General features: G+C 45.2%; 1 protein-coding gene and 1 pseudogene across 2 annotated transcripts in view; one reads left to right on the plus strand and one right to left on the minus strand.

The window, feature by feature from the left end:
* Window positions 1-18,447, plus strand: part of DSCAM (DS cell adhesion molecule) — a gene marked incomplete at its 5' end in the record, with an annotated part of 739,398 nt that overhangs the window by 83,367 nt on the left and 637,584 nt on the right. The gene's annotated exons all lie outside the window — the stretch shown is intronic.
* On the minus strand, window positions 2,018-17,206 carry LOC309629231 (THAP domain-containing protein 6 pseudogene; annotated as a pseudogene). Its single transcript has one exon. The product of its transcript is annotated as a THAP domain-containing protein 6 pseudogene (transcript).

An 18,447-nucleotide genomic window follows, 5' to 3' on the forward strand; every position in this document is an offset into this window, starting at 1 on the left:
AATTAGTCTTTTTTCCCCCTCCCTTTCACTAGTTGACAAGAGCTGAGAGGAGGGAAACGGCGGCAATTTGAAACCTTGTTAGAAATTTATGAAGTGCTAAAATGTTTCATTCCCAGAGGCTGGCTTGCCAGCTGTCACCGGAATGCACTTGCTGTCTGCCTCCCGGCCGGTCTGGGAAGGCAGGGTGGAAGTGGGCTGCACATGTGTGCACAGCTTTGCCTAAATGATGCTCTCCGTAATTAGCCCGGGGTGGAGGGAAGCTGATTATTTTCCCCACAATTGATCAGTAAGTAATTCCCCACAACTGGTGTGTAAGATGCACAATGAGGGGGCATCCAGAGATCAAGACCCTTCGCTGGCTTTAATAAACACACTGGCAGTGCAGTGAGAGGGGTCATCTTTGGTCGTGGACACCAAATCACCGCCCATCTTATTGGTGGCCTCCAGCAAATACTTAACCTATTTCTAATAAGATGACCCTGAACTAATTTCTCCTGGAGAAAATCCCTTCCTGAACATTTTACAAGATGTCAAAGATGGTCTTGTGAGGGGGCCATACCCTTCCTGCAATGACTTGATTTACCCTCGCCCAAATTCTTTACCCCACCGCTGTCCAAAGCCTCAAAATTCTTTCTCAGGGGGCACTCTTTTGGTTGGTGTTCTTAACTGGAGATGTCACTTGTGGCCACAGACACCCTGGAGAATAAACAATTCATAATAAAGGTGTGGCTGACTCACCCAGAGCTCTGGGCTTGGGGGGAGAGTTGACACCTGACGGCAGACACGAGGTGCGGTGGAGACCACACAGGAGGACCAGGAGGGCTGACCAGGGACCAGAGGGGCCTGGCAGCTCCTGAGAAGTTTGCCTCCAGTCTGGCCTTGCTCTGTGCGGGGTGGAGCCCGGGGGTCCGAGGGGGCAGCCTCCTCTGCTGGTGCCGGAGCGCCTCACTGGGAGAGGGGCAGGTGCCCGACCATCTTTGCTTTAATCGCCATGCGCCCAGAGATGGCAACAACACTGATGAGGAAATGATGCTCTAAGCCCCCTCCCACCCCACCCCCCAAACTAACAGTTAGTGTGAAATATCTCTGGTGGCACAGAACCCTGTGACAAGTTCTCTTTTTTTTTTTTAAAACCTTACTTTCAATGTACCAGAGCTCTCTCTAATTAGGAGCTTTATTATCTGCACTCATTTGCTAGGGCTGTTTTAACAAGCACCACAAGCTGGGGGACTTAACAGTAGACCTTCAAGGTGCTGGATTCCTTAGAGGCCTGTGGGAGAAGACTGAGTTCCATGCCTCCTGACTTGCAGATGGCCGTCTTCCTGTTCACATGGCCTCCCCCTGTGTGTCTCTGCCCAGGTTTCCCCTTTTCATAAGGACAGAGTCAGATCGGATTAGAGCCCCTCACTCGCAATGACCTCATTTTACCTCGATGACTTCTGTAAAACCCTATCTTTAAATGAGGTCACATTCTGAGCTAATGGGGGTTATGATTTCAATACTTGTATTTTGAAGGGACACAATTCAGTCCACATACTCTCCATTCATTTATCCAAAAACTACATGTCAAACGGCCATCAAGGGACTTCCCTGGTGGCGCTGTGGTTAAGATTCTGCCTGCCAATACAGGGGACACAGGTTCGAGCCCTGGTCTGGGAGGATCCCACATGCCACGGAGCAACTAAGCCCATGTGCCACAACTACTGAGCCTGCGAGCCACAACTACTGAAGCCTGTGAGCCTGGAGCCCGTGCTCCACAAGAGAAGCCACCGCAATGAGAAGCCCGCACACAGCAACAAAGAGTAGTCCCCGCTCGCCGCAACTAGAAAAAGCCCGCGTGCAGCAACAAAGACCCAACACAGCCAAAAATAAAAATTAATTAATTAATTAATTTTAAAAAAATCACTTAAAAAAAACGGCCATCAAGGACAAGGCCCTGTGAGGTTCAAAACTTCTGAAGGTACAGCTCCTGGCCTGTGAGTCCACAGGGCCCTCTGTGGGTCATGGCACATGTGGGTGCACATGTAGGCCCCCAAAATGCCCATGTCCTAATCCTGGAACCTGTGAGGATGCTACCTTACATGACAGTCAGGACTTTGCAGATGGGATTGAGTTAAGGAGCTTGAGTGGGGAGATTATCTAGGTAAGCCCAATGTAGTCACGGGGGTCCTTATAAGAGGAGAGCAGGAGGGCAGGGGACGGAAGGAGAGAGAGACAGAGTGAGGAGATGGAAGAAGGGGCCACAAGCCAAGGACTGCAGGCAAAGACAAGGAAGCGATCCTCCTTTGCAGCCTTAGGAAGGACCGGCTCTGCCCACCCATGTGGTCTTCTAACCTCTAGGACAGTAAGATAATAAATCTGTGTTATTTAAAGCCACTAAGTATGTGGTGATTTGTTACAATGGCAAATAGGAAAATAATGCCAGTACCAAGCTGGTGGGCTTGGAGCATCCCGGAGCCGTACTTGGGTTTAGCAAAGTTGCATAGAGTAATGGGTGATAAAGCCCACTACCTGGAAAGAGCATGGGCAAAGCCTAAGACTTGATTTGGAGTCACTCACTAACAATTTTCAAGCCCTCACCCAGGTTCCACTCAATTCAGATACCAGACCAGCTTGTTCCATAGGAGCTGGCAGGTTACAGATAGGATGGAGACATTGAAGCTAGGAAGGTAGACATTCAGCCGTGATTCCTGCATCATAGCAGGGAAAGGAGAAGAACTGAGTACCAAGCTGTGGTCCAGGAATCTCAAGATTGTAAATAAGTCCTTCCATCCATTTTGAAGCCCAGCCCAAAGCACCACAGTCTATCTGCCTGTCGTCTTTCTGTCTCTCTCTCCCTCTCTCTCTGCACACACACTCACTGGGGGTGTGTGATTGAGTTGGCTCCCAGCAAGGTGTCTTGGGGAACCCTGTTCTAATTAAGCCGGAGCACCAGCTGGGAGGATGAAGGGGTGGATAGGAAGGTCAGTTTGGGGGTCAGGCACAGCAGGTGGAGATGCAGGAGGGCTGGGTGCTGTCATAGGTACAGTTGGTGCACTGTTCCCCAGAGACCCTGTGTGGGAGTCTCATGCAGCTCCAGGAACAGGGGACAGCCAGGCAAGACGTTGGCCAGTGGGGACGGAGGGGGTCACAGAGAATCTCTGCAGCAGAATGCCATAGCTGCAGTGATTCTTCTGGCTCTCGCCTACCTGACTATGGCAAAACAGTGGCGCTGCTATGGCTTTGAGTGTCTGTAAGTGGCAACTTTTAACTCTGTGAATGGCCTGCAGCTGAGGCCTCTGTGGTCCGGTTGAAAGAACATCGTCTCTGGGGCAAGGCCGGCTGGGAAGCACATCCGAATTCTGCTCTATATGATCCATGGATTTTTGTGCAGGTGACAGTGCCTCTCTCAGCCTCAGTTTCCTTATCTTAAAAACTGGGAATCATCTTGTAATACTTGGAGCAGGATTGAGGCAAGGACCAGTGGAATCGATGGGTGTGGAAGGCTCAGATGCAGTGCCTGATTCTAAGTGGGGATCGGAGAGGTGAATTCTGCCTCTCACCACCTCCCTCCTTCGGGGTGTGGAGGGTGACGGCTGGGGTTCGGTCTGGGACGCGATGCTGAGACGGGGGGGGAGGGGGAAGGTGGTGCTGAAAGCGTAGGCACCACCGCGTGCTGTGCACTGACTGCCACCAGGGAGCATCTCAGAGATGGGGACGTGGTTGTAGGCAAACTTTGACCACTCGTACTTGTGTCGGCCTTAGCTGGTTCTCCTGCTCGTATAGCAAGGGCTGTGGGGTCCACCAGGCCAACAGCCAGCCCAGCAGTCTGAGAACTGGACCAGATCTGTGCTGAAGGCAGCACCACAGGGTCTTAGCAGCACAACTCCCTGTTGACATGAGTATTAATCTTTAAGAACGCTCCCTTGAGTCCCCCAACTAGAAGAGGAAGAGGATGAGACAGGTGAGCCAGCAGGCTTTTCTCAATATCATGGGTATTTATCAGTGACTGGAAGGGCATAGGGGAGACACACACACACTTTAGAGGTTGTTCAGTTGGTTATTTTCTTCAGGCTTCAAAAAGATGTAAACCAACACAGAGAGATTCCAAAGTACTGTGAGACACCCAGAGTAGAGCTGGCTACAAGGCTGCCACGATGTTGGAAGAATTAGGGGACGGTGAGGGGTCTTGATTGTTGGGGTTTTGGGGGGTGGTGGGAGGTGAGATGGGACGCTCAGGATGGAATTAGAATAAGAAACGGTTTGAAAGGCTGAGGAGTGTGGAATTGAACCTGGGGTCCACCTGGACGATTAGTTCTCGTTCCAGAAGGACTCAACACCCCGGAGGTGGGATGGGGCAAAGACAGAGATCTGGGCTGGGAAGGAGCTGTTGTGATTTCTCCTGACCACCTCTTTCTCCTCACCTTTCTCTGTCCCTTCTCTCTCCCACATGGTTCTATGCCCCCACTCCACACCCCAGTACTCCTTTCAGGCAGCCCTGTGTAGTCTAGACCCCTCTGCTCTGAGGATCGTCACAAGTGCATTGGGGTTCTTTGGGAGTAATTTATTAACTAGGATACATGTTTGGGTGCAGGCCAGGTAAAGAGCTACAGATCAGATGTCTGCCTTAACATCACCTGCTAGACTAGGAGAGTGTCTTAACCAGGCCTTCTGAAGAAGCCTGTTTCTCCTGAATTTCTGCCAGACATGTCTTGGCTGGAAGAAAGACAAGCCCACTTGGGATGTAAAGTCTCCCTTAGGAGCTGGGTCAGCACCTTGCTCTCCCAAGGTAACCAGGGTGGCTCTCCTAGTCCTCAGCCAAGCAAGCAGCTGACTGCAAAGCCACAGTTGGCCCCAGAGAAGAATAGGTGAAAGCAAAGGGATTCATTCAGTTTTATGCCAGAAGTTACTGCACCTTGTACAATCTGTATCTCAGTTTCAGTTTCTTATTTTGTGATCTTTCTTTCTTCCCCGGGTTCTTTTTCTGTGTTTCCCAGAATATATATATATATGTATTAATTTTCTAGGCTGCTATGACACAGTACCACAAACTGAGTGCCTTAAAACAAAAGATATTGATAGTTCCAGAGTTCTGGTGGCCAGAAGTCTGAAATTGAGGTGTCGGCAGGGTTAGTTCCTTCTGGACGCTCTGAGGGGGTCTGTTCCAGGCCTCAGTCCCAGCTCCTGGTGGCTGCCAGCGGCCCTCGGTTTATGGCTGCATCCCTCCATTCTCTGCCTCTGTCATCACGCGATATTCTCCTGGTGTGTCTGTCTCTGCACCTCTGGAACGTTGGTTATATCTGTTTCCAAATAAGTTCACCTTCATAGCTACTGGGGATTAGACCTTGAACATACCTTTTTGGGAGACACACTTCTGCTCATTACACTATACGTACTGAGTCCTGCACACAAAACAGTGTCAGGCATATAGGGAGGGTTCAACCATGCCTTGGTGAACAAATCAACGAAAAGACCAGGCATTAGAAGGCAAAGGAAGAGAACATTGCAGATCATTCTCAAACCACGCATTGAAAGGGCTTCTGCTGGGATGGCTGGGCCTCTGCTTGTGTTTCTTAGCCCCCAGGGGGCTGGCCTAGCTTGTCCACATGGTGGTCATGCCATGTCTCCAGCAAGTCCAGTGCACAAGCACTTTTCAGGCCTTTGCTTGCATCACGTTTGTGAATATCCCATTGGTTAAAGCAAGTCACATGGCCAAGCCCAGATTCAAGGAGTTGAGAAGAAGACACTTCTTCATGCGAGGAGCTGCAGACACATCGCAAAGGCCAAGTACAGAGGGACGGGAAAATTTACTACAGCCATTTTTTGCAGGTAATCAACCATAGATTTTGATTGACATGATCTCTTGTATATGCAGTATAGTAAAATATGTATATATTGCCACTTGGTTGATAACTTTCTTCACAGAGCTGTAGAATATTCTAGAAATTAATTGCACAGGCTTGCAAGCTACATGGCCTGGGTTGCAATTCTAGCTCCAAGACATACAAACTCTGTGAACTTTGACCGACCTTTCTGTGCCTTAATTTCCTTGTGTATAAAATGGGGATAAAAACACCTCCTTCCTAGGGATGTGGGTAGTAAGGATTAAGTGAGTTAAGATATGAAAGTGGGGCTTCCCTGGTGGCGCAGTGGTTGAGAATCTGCCTGCCAATGCAGGGGACACAGGTTCGAGCCCTGGTCTGGGAAGATCCCACGTGCCGCAGAGCAACTGGGCCCGTGGGCCACAACTACTGAGCCTGTGCGACTGGAGCCTGTGCTCCGCAACAAGAGAGGCCGCGATAGTGAGAGGCCCGTGCACCGCGATGAAGAGCGGCCCCCGCTTGCCACAACTAGAGAAAGCCCTCGCACAGAAACGAAGACCCAACACAGCCATAAATAAATAAATAAATAGAAATTTAAAATATGGGAGTGTTTAGTACAGTACTTAGCACATGGCAACCGCTAAATAAATGCTATATGTTTTAATTAATATCTTGGTTTGCTCTTTTTTTTTTGACGGATATTATTTAATGATGGTAATCATTTTCTGAAAAGCTGTACCAATATCAATTTTAGGTAGAACATAACATGAAATTATTTCATGAAATATAGTTCATGCTCTCCTGACATCACTCCCGACAGAAAACTTCCAGTCTATTTGCTGTTTCTTGGCTGATGAGACATTCATCCTTTAATTCCCTGATTGTCTTCCTCAATGATTTTTGGAAATGTTTTTCTCCATCTGAAACATTCCGCAGACTTTCCTGGGTATCCTCTAGCTCGCTGATCACTTGATCTGATTTATGCTTACGTTTCTTTGGACTGTCCGTTACACTGTAGCTGTGCTCAGAAATGAACTGGGGCTGGAATTCTTCCATACACGAGGAAGCACCAGCACAGTGGTGACTGTGGTTTGTGGCTGGAAGGGCTTGAGAGTGAAGTTTTTCCTACAGTGAAGCTTTTCTCTTTTCCCCTATAAGTGAGATAGAGAATTAGAAGGTATGACTCCAGGTTTCGTTTTAATATTTGGAGCGCTTCTGTCAAAATCTGTCTTCTTAAGGTGCCTTGAACACAACACATCTCCTTTTTTTAGGCTCCCAAATGCCTGCAGCATTCACATCACATCTTTTCTTGCCAATACCCATTTTCTTTTGACGTTTTCATCTGTGGGGAATACGTGAAATGTCAGTCCTTTTAACTTGGAATTTGGTAAATAGCGAGAAGCACATCCAATGGCCGAGCAAGATTTCACCATGGTTTTAGCGACTCATACCAGAACATTAGCGGCGAAGGCAGCGACTAACGCTCATGACAGAGATTGCGCCTCCCCTCGCTTCCATCCCATCAGCCCTCTTGGTTTGCTCTGGAACTCACCTGTCCGCTAATGTGTGCATGGTGTGTGTGTGTGTGTGTATATGTGTGTGTGTGTGTGTTGTATGTGGCGTTGCAACAGGGAGGACAGGATAGTGGCAGGGTCAGCAGAAGGATGGAGCCTGGGTCCAAGGTGTCCGGGGAAGGTGACTGGGAAGATGTCGGTGCCTCCATCTGGGCTCAGCATGGGAGGAACTGGCTTGCTGATGAGAAAGACTTGGCCACTCTTCCTTCCCATCTCTACCACTGCCATGGTCATTGATTCACTGCCCCCAGGAACGAAAAGAAATGCCAAACAGTCGCACAACCCCTTTCACTTTGCAGATGGAAAGTTGGAATGCAGTGAGGCTTAGTGGCAAATTCCAGGTCACAAAGCTCACAAGTGCAGAACCGTGCATGTGAAGGGTGCAGATTTTTGGCTCTGCTGCAGTGGTCGTGCAGGTTCTTGTTTGTCTTAATTCATTCTACAAAGCATTGTTTTTTAAACATTTTACTTCTTGACTCTTCAGTTGTCCTTTGTATGCATATCAGGTGTGTGTTCCCATTAGGCTGATCTATAGCATAATTTCTACACTAGAAAAGGGAGTTAAATAGAGCATTGAGGTGACTGTACTCATCTTAAGGTTATTTAAAAGCAATTACTACCATCAGTTGGAAGTGCTACCTCAGGCTACTGATAGTAATGTGCACCTAACAATCCAATTAGTTTGTAAATGGATTAGTTTATATCTTGACCAATGCATTTGCTTTCAATTCAGTATTATATAGATCTAAAGAGCATCAGTTGTATCCGTTTATACTTTGTATCATGTGTTGCTTCATCTTTAAGTAGAGGATTCACTCATTCCCTTCCCCCATGAAATGTTACTTCATTTATATTTTTGCTTCCTAAACTATGATTCATGTCTTTTTCAGTTCCATAATCCTTATTAAATCATTTCAGCTCTTTCTGTAGTTTTCAGGATTTCTAGCTGGTTTATATTCAGTATCGTTTGAGGTACAATCAAAGGTGATACTGTAACATCAGATCACATGGCAGCCCAGCCCTGTCTAAAAGCAACTTTCTGTGATGATGGAAATGTTCTAGAACATGAGGCCATTTAGTGGCTCGTAGCCACTAGGCAGATGTGACTCCCAAGCACTTGAAATGTAGTTAGAGTGACTAAGGAGTGGAATGACTAATTTTATTTAACTTTCATGGATTTGAATTTAATAGTCACATGCAGCTGTTGGCTGCCATATGGGATGGCACGGTTCTGGAGGACAAAGGACTGTAGATAAGCTATGGAAGGTTTTGACCCATCCAAGGCTCTTTGTCACCCAGAGATAGAGGTCTTAGTGTCACCACACTGGACTCACCTGGTACAACCAGATTTTCCCTGGAGAAGGTCATTTTCTGGTATCTGGGAGGTCAAGGGAAACCTCCTGATACATGAAATTGGATGGATTCTTGTAGATACTCTCCCCAAATACATAAGTGATTAAGTAAAACAGTTTGTTCATCAGGCACCTGCCATGTAGCAGGAACATAGACAGGCTGGCTTCCCAAAGGCCTGGTGTTCAGGAGAAGGAAGCAAAATACACGTGTACCTGAGCTTCACACATAGTAGAGGCCGAAAGGCTGATTGTGTCTACCCGGGTGTGGCGTACCTGAGGTGTTAGATACTTTGGACCGTAGTTTATCCCGTTGTTTGACATCCATTACCTCATTTGTTCATTCAACAGATGTTTATTGAGTGTCTAGTAAATAATATTTGCTGGGGGTAACTAGTAAGTACAACAAACTCATTCCTTCCCTCCTCCATTTACTTATTTGCTTATCTATCTATCTACTACCTACCTACCTATCTCTCTATATGTCTAGCTATCTATCCATCTGTCTATCATCTAATTTGTTTATTTCCTTGAGCTTTATTCACAGGGCTACAGTTGAACATTTGCATTCTTATCCAGTGTTACAACAATGTTTTAAAGATAACTGCACGTTTTCTCACATATTGTCTCAAATCTTCTCGGTGTTCATGCCAAAGTGTCAGATGTCAGTGGAGCCAAAGGTAATTTTCCTGAGGAAGGACATTTAGTGGAGTCTCTGCCTCGTGATGCAGTTTTCAGCTGTGGGAGCCCGTGAGGACCCACGTGTACGTGGGCGGTGAGGGCAGCTGCTCTCAGGCAGGAGGGAGAGCTGAACTGGCTCCTGAGAAAAGGAGGGGCGCAGCAGAAAGGAAGCACCCGCTCTTAACAGAGTCTTTGGGAGTTCATTCTCCTCTCTTGATACAAACCCCCATGCTACTAAGTCAAATTCTGTGGTTCGTGTGATTCATCAGAAGATTTCTCTTTTCATCATTGCCCTGTACAAAGTGTTGTCAGCAGATACAAAATCAGAGATAACGGTCACCTGCTTCTTGCCTTGGCTGTTCTTAGAGCTCAGTCTCTTGGGGTGAGTCTTGCCGTCCAGTTGGGCTGTGGAGCAAGAATAAGTGAACTGGTTTTGCTGCACAGTGAGTTTGTAGTATGGCCAAGAAAGCAGCACAGAGCACCGTATCCGTGGTGGGACCATATTTGAAATCCCGTGTTATGAATATTGGATTCCAAGGAGGTGATGTGGTCTGGTGTGCTCTAAATGATTTTTCTTGTCTTTTTACAAATTTTTTACACTAACAAAATGTGTGTGTGTAGAACCCTTGCCGAAGTTAAGAAACCGAAGGGTGTCCTTGAAAATTCCCCTGTGTGCTCCTCTCCAATCGCACCCCCTCCCCCAGAGGAAACCTCACTCCTGAATTTGATGTTAGTTAATTCTCTGTAGTTGTGTCAACATATGTTTGTAGCCCACAGTACTATCTTGCTAAGATCTGCATGCTCTTGCACTTTATGTAATTAGAATCACAAAGGAGGTGTTCTTCTGGGACTAGCTTTTTTCTCAACATTATTGCTTTGAGATTTATCCATGATGGTGTGTGTAGTTCGTTCTTCCATTCAACAAATAATTATCTGTGCAGTTGCTGTGCCCATTGATTCTAGGTCTGGAGCTAGAGAGCGAACAAAACAGGCAACCCAGTGTCCTATGGTAGCTTCATGCTTGTGCACGAACAAGATAAATAGACGGTGTAGCTGGTTAGATGGTAATTGGTGTCAGGGGAAAACTGAAGCAGTGAAGAGTAATTTTAGGGGAGATGCGGAGTTTCAGATGGGGGGCTGAGGAGGGGACATTTGTGTGAAAACCTGGGGATGGTGAGGGAGAGGGGCAGGGAGATGTCAGGAGAAGAACTTCCCAGGCAGAGCAAACAGGAAGTGCCAAAGCCCCGCAGCAATGTTGTGTCAGGTGTGTTTCAAGTACTATAAGGAGGCCTCCGTGGGGAGAAAGCAGGGTGAGCGAGGGGGTGCAGGCGGAGGAGGTGAGGACAGAGAGAGAGTGGGAGGTGTTGGAGCAGAGTGACATTCTGTGACCAGAGTCCTGACCAGATTTCTCTGTTCATTGCGTGGAGCTCGCAGACCAAACAGGCATTGCCATCCTGCTAAGGAGAGATGATACGGATGCGGTGAAAGGGGGTCGTGTTTCGGTTGAGCGTTAGGTTTTTCCGATGAATGGAATCGTGGTGATAGAGAAAGGACGATTGCTTTCAGGTGCTGCTTGTGGTGATGGGGAAGCCGGAGAGAGGAGAGGTTGGAGGGCAGGAAGGGCAGGACCAGGACTCACTTAGGGGCCTGTCCGCTCTGCGAAACAAACTCAGCGTCCTAGTGCAGATGGGAGGGTGCAGTTGGCATAGACGTTAGGAGTTCAGATGAGAGGTCTGGGCTAGAACTAGACATTAGGAGATGCCAGCCTAGAGATACCAGTAAAAACCTTCAGAATGGGTGATCATCAAGGGAGTGAGTATAAATAGGGAAAAGGTCCCAGACTGAGTGCAGAGGCACTTCAGAATTCAGGAAACGAGAGGGAATCCTCAAAGGAATCTGAGTAGGGGCATCAAGAGGCTTCTGATGAGAGGGAGACGGGGCATGATCAGGAGCGTCAAATATTCATGTCATGCTGGGGTGACATGTGCGCCGTGGTGACGTCTGTAAGAGCGGTTTTGGTGGAGCGGTGGGGAGAAACACCTGCTTAGGATGTGAGAATAGGAGGCTGAGGGGGAAAGTGGAGCCAGGGAAGGATTTGAGATGAGAGGGTAAGATGGGTGCGATAACCTCTCAGCGATATGCCGTTAGGAATGATCTAGTAGAGAAGTGGAATTCGATGATTTGAAAAAGAAAAGGAAAAATTTAATTCTGTGAAATGCCTACTGATGCCTTTAGCCCATTTGTTATCGGATTGTTTATCTTCTTCCTCTCTCTCTCTTTGTAGTTTATTATATATTCTTTATACTAATTCTTTGTTAGTAACATGGTTGCAGATGCTGTAAATATCTTCCCATTTGTGCTTTGTATTTCACCTTTTTGCTGTTTTTCTTGATGAATAGGTACTCTTAGATTAATTTTACAATTTTTGATTGGTGTTTTTGTCTTAAAAAATGTGTTCCTACTACACATTTCCTATTTTTTTTCCAGAATAGTTTGTATTGACTTTCATTTCATTAAGTCCTTAATTTACCTTGAATTGATTTTTGTACAGTGAGAGATAGGGATTAAATTTCGTTTACCCCCATATGGTAACAAATAGTCCCAGCGTTATTTACTGAGTGTTTCTTCTTTTCCTTTCTTCCCTCCTGCGTAGTGCAGGTCTCTTCTGGCCTCTTGTTGGCTCCAGAGACCCATGGGTCCATCCCCGCACCAACAGCCCACTGGTTCAATTACCATGGTTTATAACTAGTCTTATTATCGGGTAGGGTGAGTCCTTGCTGTTCTTGGCTCTGTAGACTTTTGTGTAAATTATGAAGTAAGATATTCGAGTTTCTCTGAAAAGCCTTTTAGAATTTTGATGAGACATTAAAACATTGTGCTTAAGAAGACTCTGGCCCTAATATGCTCAGCATAGAATTCTGGCTCCACCTCGTACCAGCTTTGTGTCTCAGTTTCCTCATCTGCAAAACAGGGATGACAAAGATACTTCCTCATAATGGGAGGAGTAAAGAGTTACTGGCTGTGAGGCCCTCAAACATTCTCTGGTATATGGGAATCACTGAGTATAAGGTGTCATAATTATTGTTATTTTTTATTGCACTTTCTTTTAAACTATTGACCAATTTAGGGAATGTTGACCTCTTTATACCACAAAGACAAAGACAAATTTTGAGGGATTTAGGGAAAGTTCCTCAGACCCAGGACTTGTGAGAGATCCTGAGACTTTCTTACCACATAGAAATGTGATATCTGAGTAAGTCTCTGTGGCATGAAATCATTTTACTGATATAATTATAGATTATAAAGTAAATTTTATCAAATTTTATTTATAATAAATAAATAAAATTTATTTGTTAGTTTTTAGAATAATTTTTCTGCATGTCAGATTTTACTTTTTTATACAAACCAGATTTTTCCCTTCCGATATGAGCAAATCCTCACTGCCTTTTTTGGGGTGATGTGAATTCAACCTCTCCGGTAGGTTAACCCCTCTTATTATGTCAGGGTAGGGAATAAGTAAAAAATAATATACTTTGTGGAGAGAATTCTCTCATTTTCTGGGACTTGTAAAGACCTTATTTGTTCCAGGTGACAAGTTTCAAGTGGGATAAAAGGCCATTATTTGTGAGAAATGGCAGCTCAGATATAGCAAAGTTGCTGCCAGGAGTTGATGACGCAGAAACAATTTCTTTGGGGCAAGACTGTATTGAATGGGGAGTTATTAATGGCATTGAACTGTGTTATGGCTGTAAGAACAGTGTCTGTGGGACCACCCACCACATTCACTTGTGGGGTGGGCTGCTTTTTGCAGGTTACTATAAAAAAAAAGCTCTTCAAAAGTGGTTGCTTCAGACACTCTGCTTTCAGGCCATAAAGGTCATTAATCAGTAACCCGTTATGCTCCAGTCAGAGCAGAATTGTAAACTCAATACAGAAGACTTCTACAGTGCTGTTCAGTTAATTTGTTTAGTGGAAGGTGCCTTTTGGAAATTGTACTTAGGAGTCAAGCAGACATGGGTTCAAACTCTGCTACTTACCAGGTGGGTGATTTGGAGGACATTACTTAACCTTTCCTGTAATTTACTTTCGTCTTTAAAACTGAAACGATGGTGATGGTGATGATGCATAATGATTTTGGTGATGAAGGTAGTGATGACGATGATGGGGATTGTGACGATGAGATCCCCTTTCTCACGTGATTGTTGGGAGGTTGAGGCCTAATCCGCGTAAAGTAACCAGCGCAGAGCCTGGCCCGTTAAATTTCAGGTGCCCTTAACTTCTCTCCCAAACCGTCTACTCTTGTTCTGGATTTGCTTTATTTGGGCATAAGTATATCAGTTTTATATTGCTGCTGCATCAAATAATTATAACTTAAAACAACACACCTTTATTCTGCTATAGCTTGGAGGTCAGAGGTCTGAAATCAGGTTCACTAGGCCAAGATCAGTATGTCGAGGGGTGTTCCCTCCAGAGGCTGTAGGAGAGTGTCCATCCCTTTGCCTTTACTTTCTCTAGAGCTGCATTCCTGGGCTCCTAGCGCCTTCCTCCACCTTTGAAGCCCACAAGGTAGCGTCCTTTTTCACTGGTCTCATTGTTTTCCTCTTCTATATCAAATCTCCCTTTGTCGCTCTCTCGTAAAAACACTTGTGATTGCATTTATGGCCATCCAGATAATCCAGGATAATCTCACCATCTCAAGGTCTTTAATGTAATCACATCTGCAAAGTTCTTGTCGCCATATAAGAAAACGTTGACTGGTTCCAGGGGTTAAGACCTGCATATCTTTGGGGGCCATTATTCAGCCTACCGCACTAAGAATTAAGTAAGTTCAAAGTGAAAACACAATATAATGGTACCAGCTCATTAAAAAATAAAACCACCACGCTCAGCAACGTCATATTCCACGTCACGTCCCTCATCAATGAAAAAATGTAGTGATTATACATAAAAGAGTGATAAGAAAATCAGTTCACTGGCCTGGATCCTGCTGGGACTCCCTGGGAAGCCATTGGCAGTGCCAAGAGTAGAGGCTAAAGCTACTTGGAAATTATGTACTCTACATCTTTAGGGGCCAAGATTACCTTGGGCTTCAACCTCAGATGCTGTGTGTGGCTTTACTGGTTGTGTATAAAGATGTGAAGGACACCCACTGGAGTTATGCAGTGCACAACTAGTGTGGCTGTAAGTGGTGGACTCTGTGATACCCACCAGACTATATACACTCCAGAAATGTGTGGACCATGTCTGTCTTGTATCCCCACTACCCGCCACAGTGCTTGGCATCGAAGAGGCACTTGTATTTGGGGAAACAAAGGAATGAAAAGATGGGTGTTCAATCTGAGAACCACCAAGTAACTCCACAGCTGTGGTACCCAGAAGGGTAGTTTCTCAGTATTGGCTGCACATTAGAATCATCTGAGAAAGATCTTTAAAAAAGAACGTTCTAGGCCTGGACTCTGTTTACAAAGTTCTGATGTATTTGGTGTGGGTGGGTCTGCAGTATTACTACTGTTTTTAGAAACATCCCAGGTGACTTGACTGTGCAGCCGGGTAGCTAACCGTTGGTCTAGAGTAGTGGTTCTCAAACTTCAGTGTCCATTAGAATCACCTGGAGGGCTTGTTAAAATGCAGGTTTTCTGATTCCGCTGGGGGCTGAGATATCCATTTCTAACAAGCTCCCACCTCAGGCTCATGCTGCTGCTGTAGGGACCGTACTTGGAGAACCACTGCTCTGGAGTACAGTAGGTAAGTCCGTTCAGCGTGCGCTGGGGCAAACAGTTGGGGCACCATTCTAGAAGAGTATGTGTGTGTGTACGTGTGTGTGCGTATGTGTGTTTGTGCACACACAAAAGATATTGAGCACCCACTCTACACATTTTAGATATCTAGTTTTATTCCTTCTATCCAACAGCCTGCCAAGGTAGGCATGTTTAACCTTCAGTTTTTTAGCTGACAAACTTGAAAACCAGGGAGGTGAATTTTGCTTGTGTCATGCTTCATCTTTTCAGTATGTCACAAAATCACACCCTCCAGAGACTAGAGACATTTTCACTATTTTGTGCTCAGCTTTTTTCTCCATTTCTGATCACGGCTGCTGTCCTGACCTTGGTGGCTGCCGTGAGAGGGCCCTGGGAGATTATCCTAGTCCCCCACTTATTCTGTATAAGGGGAACAGCCTCTGTCCTCCTTGCACAGCACACGTGGCTGCTTAGCTAAAATATCTTGAAATCGACTTGAATAGAGACACTGCACGCTGACTGAGACTTGGGAAATGACAGCAATTTGAAATTTGCTGAGCTTAGCATCATTCTCAACTTCTGATATTTTGACTAGGACTTTGTAAATTACAAGAGACATTTTTCAGGACCATACCACCTATCTTAAAGCCTCTGGGCAAAATTTCAAAGGACTCCCTCCTTGCTGGCTGCCCTTCCTGGTTTTCTGAGCCCTCCTCTCATTCCCAGTGTCCCTACCACCCAGAAGTCTATGGTCCCCAGCCTCCCTTGCTTGGGTCAAAAACCTGGACTCCATCCAGATGTATCCCAAACCTCCCTTTCATCTACTTTATCCAAACTAATATTGTCTGTTCTTGAAACACACAGCAACACTCGGCTAATGCAGAAGATTCTATGATTAAAGTAGTTTGCCCTCAGATGTAAATAAGGCTTGATGCTCCATGGAAGTCTTAAATTTACAGAGGAGCTTGTAGTGACTCTCATATGTGGGACTATATGTGGTTAGGGGATGCCTGTGGACAGCAGATGCTGTGGACAGTTTCCTGACCTCCTTACCTGGACTGCCCTTAGTTTGATGGGGACTAAACAGAGGGTTTTAGGTTTCTGACCAAATCATCCACCCCCTCTGCTCACTTTAGCTTTGCAAGGAGGCTGCAGAGGGCCATGTCGTACTTGAGCTGGCCTGGCTCAAAGCTAACTGTGAATATTTGAAACTTCACATCTCAAATCTGGAAGAAGACCTTCTTCTGAATCTGTTTTTCCCTCCTTACAAGGGCTTTACGGGGCATAATTTTAGGCCTTTCAAGCAGTCGCTTTAAAAGGTTGTTGACTACAGGGCTTTCCTCTGCTCACATCCCATTGTTCCCACAGTTCTCGGGATAGAGACTAGTAAAAGTTTGCTTATAAAGGTTTGCTGTGGCTCTTGGTTGAAATGTTGGCAGGAAGAAGGCTCACCCGCATCTCTTTCCTGAGGAGAGATTCCACCTGTGACAACGGGCCTGTTGAAAATCATGTCTGAAAACTGTAGCCTAAAGTGAAAAAAACAACCAAGACTAAACTGCCTGCCAGATTTAGGAGATTTGCTCTGCTGGAGAAAACTGTAACCTACAAATCTGAAGTGACACAGTGACTGTGGGAAATAAAAACTACACTTTGTCCTCCTTATTTCAGACTGAATTGTGCCCCCCCCCCACCCAAATTCTTACATAGAAGTTCTAACCCCCAGTATCTCAGAGTGTGACTGGATTTGGAGATGGAGTCTTTAAAGAAATAATTAAGCTAAAATGATGTCATTAGATTGGGCCCTAATCCAATATAATTTGTGTCCTTATAAAAAGAAAAGATTAGGACTCAGGCACACACAGAAGGAAGACCCCATGAGGACACAGGGAGAAGGAGGCCACCTACAAACCCAGGAGAGGGATTTCCAGAAAAAATCAACCCTGCCGATACCTAAACCTGTAGGTTATTACAAGATGTTGAATATAGATCCCTGTGCTATATAGTAGGTCCTTGTTGATTATCTATTGACGTTTTATAAATAGTAGTGTGTATCTGTTAATTCCAAACTCCTATCTCCCCCAACCCTGCTATCCCCTTTGGTAATTATAAGTTTTTTTTCTGTGTCTGTGAGTCTATTTCTGTTCTGTAAATAAGTTTATTTGTATCATTTTTTTAAGATTCCACATATAAGTGATATCATATGATATTTATCTTTCTCTGAATTACTTCACTAAATATGATAATCTCTAGGTCCATTCATGTCCATGCTGCTGCCAATGACATTATTTCATTCTTTTTTATGGCTGAATAATATTCCATTGTATATATGTACCACAACTTCTTTATCCATTCATCTGTCGATGGACATTTAGGTTGCTTCCATGCCTTGGCTATTGTAAATAGTACTGCTATGAACATAGGGGTGCATGTATCTTTAACAATCAGCATCCTGATGAAGATACAGGACTGTGTTGCCTGGCCACATGCTATATGCCCAAAGTGTTCTGAATGTTCCTCTGTGCTGGCCCACTTAATGATCATAATAACCCCGTGAAGTCAGTTCTATTATTATCTTAATCTTAAAGATGTGGAAAGAGAGGCGCCCAGAAGGTCATTACCTCGCCCACAGTCATGTGGTTGGAATGTGGTAGGGCCAAGATGCAAACCTAGGGAGGCTAGTCTAGTTCTGGAATGTTCTTAACCACCACTGTCTGAGCTCTTGTAGGAGGAATCAGGCTGTGCGTGTATTTGGGTGGCTAAAGATATGAACAGATGGGTAAAAAGATTCCCAAGCTCTTCAAACACAGGGAGGGGGGGAGAAAGAGCTAGAAATAGACTCTTGCTGGTAAAGGAGATCCATCAGTAACACTGGACCCATAGAAACAAATTAATTTTTAATCAGGTGGATATATTATCATCAACATTGTTTTCTTTATTATTGCTACTGTTTTAATACTCATAATAGTAGCTATCCTTCATTGAATATTATTGGCAAAAAATAGCACTAAACGTACATATTTATTTATATAAATATAAGCTAGTTATTTTCAGTCCCATTTTAGTGATAAATAAACTGAGGCTTGGGTAAGTTTTTTCACCTAAGTCCCATTGCTGTTAGGCTAAACAGAGATCCAACAGAATAGCCCAGCAGATAGAATGGTCCCAGAAAACTTCAGCAAGAGGTTGGTGAGTCCAATAATGTCAGGGGAAGAAAACACACAGTCGGAAAGAGGCTGCCCCAGGCTCTCTCCTCCTGATAAGTCCTGACTTTCAGGGTCATCAGAAGAGGACCCACCATTGCTCT

The sequence above is a fragment of the Balaenoptera borealis genome, assembly GCF_965194805.1.
Source record: "Balaenoptera borealis genome assembly, chromosome: 5".
Classification (NCBI taxonomy): Eukaryota; Metazoa; Chordata; class Mammalia; order Artiodactyla; family Balaenopteridae; genus Balaenoptera; species Balaenoptera borealis.